The 7,641-nt window shown below is 41.2% G+C and overlaps 1 pseudogene; it reads left to right on the forward strand.

Moving 5' to 3' along the window:
* Positions 1 to 5,232: 5,232 nt before the first annotated feature.
* LOC138170314 (alpha-enolase pseudogene) lies at positions 5,233 to 7,039 on the forward strand (annotated as a pseudogene).
* Positions 7,040 to 7,641: the final 602 nt, after the last annotated feature.

Genomic DNA, 7,641 nt, shown 5'->3' on the forward strand with positions numbered 1-7,641 from the left:
CATTTAAATTCTTCATTTAGTGGCAAATGTTTCTTCAAATGAGTGATTACGTGGTTAACTAGGGAGGAGGAAAGAAAACCTGAGCATAAGACTTATAAATGTCCATGGAGATTCATTAAAGAATGTGCTTTACAAACAGGATAAGGGAATGGGATACTGTGAAGCCTCCAAATCTGCATCTGACGTAGGGGGTGGTATAGCAGTCCCCCAGATTAATCTTATAAAACAGCTCCACAGATGTCTTTCCAGATTTCTCTTTTTGCATATTAAGGGTAAGGAAAGTGACTGATGGGGAGCAAGATGTTTCCTCCTATTTCAGCTTCTAGATCTGCTCTCTCAGAACTGGAAACAAATAGGTAGTTGAGGTAGATAAGAGCAAAGGAACATTAGAAGGAATAGAAGGATTTTCCTGATTTACTCAATGTTAGATAACAGGGAGGTCATAGATGTAATCATCTCTGATGCCAATTACTATATAGGGCTTCTGGGAGGAGCTCTACACTTTATTACTGAAGAAGAAAATGAGATAACATTTGTAAAGTTCTTAGCACAGCGCCTGGTACACAATAGGTGTGACATAAATGCTTATTCTCCTTCCCTTCCTTTTCCCCTTCTGAGCCCATTTTGGAGGTGAACTAAATAAAAAGGACAAATAATATGGTGAAAGTTGTGATTTAGGAAAACAATTTTGGTAGTTGAGTGGAGAGGATAGATTGGAGTGGGGAAAGACTTGAAGCAGAGAAAGACAAGATAGATGATTATTCAATAGGCCAGGTAAGAGATAATGAGGAAATTAACTAGGGAAGTGGCTGTATAAAGTACAGAAAAAAAATAAAAGAGATGAAGCTGATTAGACACATGGGATTAATGAGAGTGAGGAGTCAAGAATGACATCAAGGTAGTGAATACAGGTTACCGGAAAGCCCTTGACATTGATAGGGAAGTTTGGAAGTTAGAAGTCAAGAGGATCAGACTTCTGGGAGCCAAGATGGTAGGGTAAGCAGTAAGTCACTGTCACTCTCCCTTACTGATATCTGGAAGAAAAGAAAAGGAAAAAAAGAAAAGAAAACAGGGCGCTAGGGAAAGTCCTGGAACAGTGAAGTCAGTGGAAAGACTGGGTGGAGCAATATTTTAGAACAAGAAACTTGGATGATCAGGAAGAAAGGTTCATCTCAGGTATAAAAGGAGCACATCCCAGGAGAGGAAGCAGCCCAGCAAGCCAGCAACAAATCTCACCTCAGCAAACTAGCAGGAGACTCAGAGCTCAAGAGGATTGGGACAGGCAAATGCCAACATCAGGCATAGGCAAGGGAACCAACAGACTCCAGCTAAAGAGAGCCACCACATTCACCCAGCCCTCCCTGTGTTCCAGCACAGCCCCAGGCAGGCAAACATACACCATGGGCCCAACCTCCATGTGATTCATTGCAGCCTTGGGGAAACACACAAAAAGCCATCTGGCCTCAGCACACCCAAGACACCACCACTTCAGTGGACCCCAGTTCAGTTCCAGGTAAGCTGATAGACCTGTGCAGCCTGCAGCTGCCAGCACCTGAGGCCCCAGCACAAAAAGCCAGTGACCAGGAACCTGGCCCCCAGAACAAGAAACTTGGGAAAGTGCCCCCTACAGCCCAGAAGTAGAGCTCAACTTAAAAGGTAGAAAATAGGCAAACATCAGGAGAAAAAAAGGGAAAAACGAACACTGACCATAGAGAATTTTTATAGTGACAGGGAAGATCAAAACACAAACTCAGAAGAGGACAACATTGTTGATATACCTACATCCAAAACCTCAAAGGGCAAGATGAATTGGTTTCAAGCCCAAAAGTCACTTTGGAAGTGCTCAGAAAGGATTTTTAAAGTCAAATAAGAGAGGTAGAAGAAAAATTGAGAAAAGAAATGAGAGGCAAGCAAGAGAGAGTCAAGAGCTTAGAAAAAATATAAAATTAGACTGAAGAAAACAATTCCTTAAAAAATACAGTTGCCAAATGGAAAAAAGAAAATCCCCTGAAGAGAACTCCTTAAATAAGTAGAACTGACCAGATAGAAAAGGAGGTAAAAAAGTTAACTGAAGAAAATAATTCCTTAAAAATTAGAATTGGGTAAGTGGAAGCTAATGACTGTATGAGATGTCAAGAATCAGTCAAACAAAATCAAAAGATGAAAAAATAGAAGAAAATGTAAAACACCTCATTGGAAAAACAACTGATCTGGAAAACAAATCCAGGAGAGAAAGATATAGTAACAACTGGGTTACCTGAAAGTCTTGATCAAAAAAGGAGCCTAGAGAGCATCTTTAAAGAAACTGGCAAGGAAAAATGCCCTGAGGTCCTAGGACCAGAGGGTATAATAGTCACTGAAAGAATCCACAAATCACCTCCTGAAATAGATACCAAAATGTAAACTCCAAGGACTATTGTAACCAAATTCAGCATAATTTTTCAAGGAAGGAGATGGATATTCAACAAAATAGGGGCTTTCAAACTTTTCTAATGAAAAAATCAGAGCTAAACAGAAAACACAATTTTCAAATACAAGACTCAAGAAAGCATAAAGAGGTAAGTATAAAAGGAAAAAAAAAAACATGTTATTCAATACGGCTAAAATGTTGTAATGGTAATGTTAATTTAAAGATCTTCCCTGCCCCTTAATTAGCCTAAGGGAATTTGGAGATCTTCCCTGTCCCCTAATAGGCTGAATGTGGTCAATAGGCTGAATGGTTCCTATGGTGAGAAGAGTTTGCTGAAGGGTGGAACAGAGCCCACAGGAAGCTGGGAGTCAAAGCAGCTAGACAGCAAGAGGGAGAGGACACACCCAGGGAAACACCTAACTAGTGAGAGTTTTCCCCCTGCTGTGACAGTTAGGCTTGTGAATGTTGGTTTGATGGAAGGCTAAAAGATGGTGTGGCTTCATGCTGTATGATGATAGAGTTGATTTTCTGGTGTTGGGATTTGGTTTTTGGAATCTGAATAAATGTTTTTCTTCTGTCATATATGGAGAATCTGCTATATTTTGTGATTGAGAATTATGCTAGCATATTTATAGTCACCATTGGTGCTGTGAATCTTGTGTTGGAACTACAACTGTTTACATCCCTACATGGGAAGATGATACTTGTAACTCTTGAGAACTGCATCTTTATTATGACATTTAGAAGGAGAATACATAGAGAGTGTGGGTATAAGTTGACTTTGATGTTATAAAAAAAATTAATTAAGGGGTGAATAAAAAGATTGTACAGGTAAGGACAGGAAAAGAGGAGACAGAATAAGTAAATTATATCACATAAAGAAGTGCAAAGACCTATTACAGTATAGAGGGAAAAAGGAGGAAGGCAAACATTGAATCTTACTATCATCAGTTTTGAGTCTGTAATAGTAATGGCATTTAAAGATTCCCCTGTATTGGCTTGGTTTTTTGGTTTGATTGTGTTAAAACCCAGAGCTTATTAATCCTACCTGTGGGATGGACTTGTTGACGTGAAAAGAGAGGGCTGAACTGGGAGGAGCTGGTGACGTAGATTTGGAGAGACACAAGAGAGAGGCAGAAGAACTTTTTGGAAGCAGCACCCTTTTGGAGGCAGAGAGAGACTGAGAGGATTGCTGAGGGACACTTTGAATTGCCCAGGACTTTTGAGAGCTGCCACCCAGAGCTGCCAAGGACTGAGGAGACATGGCCGTTATGCTGGTACTTTGTCTGTCTGTTTTGATGTTGTTTTGCCAGATTTGTCCACTGGTGAAGGGCAATCCTGTTGTTCTAGAAGCCTTGGAACCTTGCTGTTGGTTCAGAGCTCCTAAGACTGTTCTACAGACAGAGAGTGAATACTGTCCACTGGTGAAGGACAGTGCTGTTGTTGCAGAAGTTTGGAACCTTGCTGTTGGTTCAGAAGCCCTGAAGAAGGATTTTCTTGTTGCCTGTTTACAGAAATCCTGGAAGAGGGTTTTGCTAATGTTTTCAGGGGTCCTAGGACTGTTCTGAAGACAGAGAATGAATTAATGAAGAGACTGGCAATGTATCTTGTGGCATTGCTAAGCTTTGTCTCCCCAGGAACAAAGATTGCTGAGAACTTGCCTCAGGTCAAGATGAAGAAAAGACCTCCATTTGGGTATTAAGTGCTATGCTTAAACTTGTTGTAACTCTGGGGTAGATTCAATTGTGATCCAGGGGTGGGGAACTTTTGACCTTTTTGTGTTCTATGATTGAACAAATGAATGTACTTTACTTATGATTGGAAACTAATCTCCATTTGAGAAGAGGGGCTTTGTGATGGACTAAATGAAGATACAGCCTAGGGGTGGAGTAGTATGTAAAACATGGACTTTGTAATTGATTGAATGAATATAAGGTCCTGGGGTAGGTAGTACTTGATTAAACAGGTAGTACTTGAGATTATTGAATCACACTTAGTAAATTCTGTATTTTGAATGATGTCATATTTTGATTCCCTCTGTTCTTAATTTGTCACTGAATAAAATGGAGAGCAGCTATGCTGGTATTTTGAACCTTGGGAAGTTGCCTTTGCTTGGCATTACATTACAGAGACAGAGAGAATAACATACACATTCATTTGGATATAGGAATCTATCTTACTATATAGAAAGTAGGAAGGGAAAGAGAGAAAAAGGGGAGGGTGAATAGAAAGGAAGGGAAAAGTAGCAGGGAAAAGGAAAAAGAAAATGCAAGGGGTCTGAGAGAAGAGAGGGTAGATTTAGGAAGGCATTGGTCAGGGGAAAACACTAGTGAGGAGGGAAAGAGAGAAATGCATAAACAGGGGAGGGGGGAAGGTAAGCAAAAGAGGATGGAAAGAAAGACACAGTAATCATAATTGTGAATTTGAATGGGATGAACTGTCATATAAAAAGGAAGTGGGTAGCAGAGCAGATTAAAAACCATGATCCTCCAATATGATGTTTAAAAGAAACACATATGATCAGAGAGATACACACACAGTATAGGTAAAAGATTGGAGTAGAATATATGATGTTTCACATGAAGTTAAAAAAAAAGAAGGGATAGCAATCCTCATCTCAGACAAAGCAAAAACAACAACAACAACAAAAAACCTGATCTAAATAAAAGAAATAAGGATGGAAACTACATCCTGCTAAATGTTACCACAGACAATAAAGTAAAATCAATACTAAGCATATGTGCATGAAGTGGTATAGCATCCAAATACTTAGAGTGGAATTTAAGTGATTTTTAGGAAGAAATGGACAGCAGAACTATATTAGTGGGTCATTTAACGCTCCCTCTTGGTGTAGCTTGGTCCCTCGGTCTCTGTTCTCTGAGCCCAACAGAGGAACCCCTAACCAGAAACTCAACATGTCTATTTATAAGATCCATGCAAGAGAGATCTTCGACTCTCGTGGAAACCCCACTGTTGAAGTTGATCTCTACACTGAAAAAGGTCAGTTCCAAGCTGCTGTGCCCAGCGGTGCTTCTACTGGTATCCATGAAGCCCTGGAGCTGTGAGACAATGATAAGACCCGCTACATGGGGAAAGGTGTCTCAAAAGCGGTTGAGCACATCAATAAAACTACTTCCCCGACCATGATTAGCAAGAAACTGAATGTTGTGGAGCAGGAGAAGATTGACAAATTAATGATAGAGATGGATGGCACTGAGAATAAATCTAAATTTGGTGCAAATGACATATTGGGAGTGTCTCTGGCTGTTTGTAAGGCCGGAGCTGCTGAGAAAGGTGTCTCCCTGTACTGCCACATTGCTGACCTTGCAGGCAATGATGAAGTCATCCTGCCAGTTCCAGCCTTCAATGTGATCAATGGTGGCTCCCATGCTGGTAACAAGCTGGCTATGCAGGAGTTCATGATCCTCCCTGTTGGAGCAGCAACCTTTAAGGAGGCCATGCGCATTGGAGCTGAGGTCTATCACAACCTGAAGAGTGTGATTAAGCAGAAATATGGACAGGACGCCACCAATGTGGGGGATGAGGGCAGCTTCACTCCGAACATCCTGGAGAATAAAGAAGCTCTGGACCTGCTAAAGAATGCTATTAGTAAGGCTGGCTATACTGATAAGGTCGTAATTGGTATGGATGTTGCTGCCTCAGAATTCTTCCGCTCTGGGAAATATGACTTGGACTTCAAGTCTCCTGATGATCCCAGCAGATACATCTCCCCTTCTGAGCTTGGAGACCTCTACAAGAGCTTCATCAAGGACTATCCAGTGGTGTCTATTGAAGATCCTTTTGACCAGGATGATTGGGAAGCTTGGAAGAACTTCACGGCTACTGCAGGCATCCAGGTGGTGGGGGATGACCTCACAGTGACCAATCCCAAGCACATTGAAAAGGCTGTGAATGAGAAAGCCTGCAACTGCCTCCTACTCAAGGTGAACCAGATTGGCTCCGTGACTGAATCTCTCCAGGAGTGCAAGCTGGCCCAGTCCAATGGGTGAGGAGTAATGGTTTCCCATCGTTCTGGGGAGACTGAAGATACCTTCATTGCAGACCTGGTGGTGGGTCTCTGCACTGGGCAGATCAAGACTGGTGCCCCCTGCCGATCTGAGAGTCTGGCCAAGTATAACCAGCTTCTCAGAATTGAGGAAGAACTGGGCAGCAAGGCTAAATATGCTGGACGGAACTTCAGAAACCCTCAGGCCAAGTAAGCTCTGTGGCCAGGAGGCCCAAGAGCTTGCAGGCGCCAGGCACCTCTGTAGAAGTCAGCTCCTGTCCTAAGAATGGGCAGCACCAGTACTAGATCAGTTTTGTTTTGGGGGCAGGGACCTCTGCTGCTTAACTTCCCTCCCCCCTCCACCTTTCTGTGATGTTCTCACTGCTTCGTTAGAACTGTCTTACACCAGAGACTTCCTGATCATCAGGCTCTCAGTCATCAGACCCTTGTCATCCTGTGACTGGGATAGAGTGACCTGTTCTCACCCCCAACCCTGGTGTTGATGTGTGAAGCCATATACTTGTGATGCAGCCCCAATGAGCCCCCAGGCCAGATCCTTAGTGGCTTCTATGTGCAGAATAAAAGTATTCAGTAACCCACTGGGAAAAAAAAAAAAAAAAGAACTATATTAGTGGGCGACCTCAACCTCTTCTCTCTGAACTGGATAAATCTAACCACAAAATAAACTAGAAAGAAGTTAAGGAGAAGAATAGAAATTTAGAGAAATTAGATATGATAGACCTATGGAGAAAATAGAATGGACATAGGACTATACCTTTTTCTCAGATGTACATGGTACCTATCCAATAGCTGAACATATACTAGAACATAAGAACCTTACAATTCAGTGTTGAAAGGCAGAAATAGTAAATGCATCCTTCTCAAATCATGATGCAATAAAAATTGCATGTAATAAAGGGCCATGGAAATAGAGACTAAAAATAATTGATAACTAAATAATCTAATCCTAAAGAATGAGTGGGTCAAACAATAAATCATATAAACAATCAACTCCATTCAAGAGAATGACAATAATGAGATAATGTACTAAAACTTATGGGATGCAGACAAAAGAGTTCTTAAGGGAAATTGTATATTTCTCAAGACTTACATGAATAAAATAGAGAAAGAGGAGATCAGTGAATTAGGTATGCACCTAAAAGCTAGCAATAGAACAAATTTAAAATCCTAATTAAGTACCAAATTAGAAATTCTTAAAATCAAA

Source organism: Petaurus breviceps, unplaced genomic scaffold, assembly GCF_028583685.1.
Source record: "Petaurus breviceps papuanus isolate PSGF00001 unplaced genomic scaffold, PetGlider_PUasm1.0 38, whole genome shotgun sequence".
Lineage (NCBI taxonomy): Eukaryota > Metazoa > Chordata > Mammalia > Diprotodontia > Petauridae > Petaurus > Petaurus breviceps.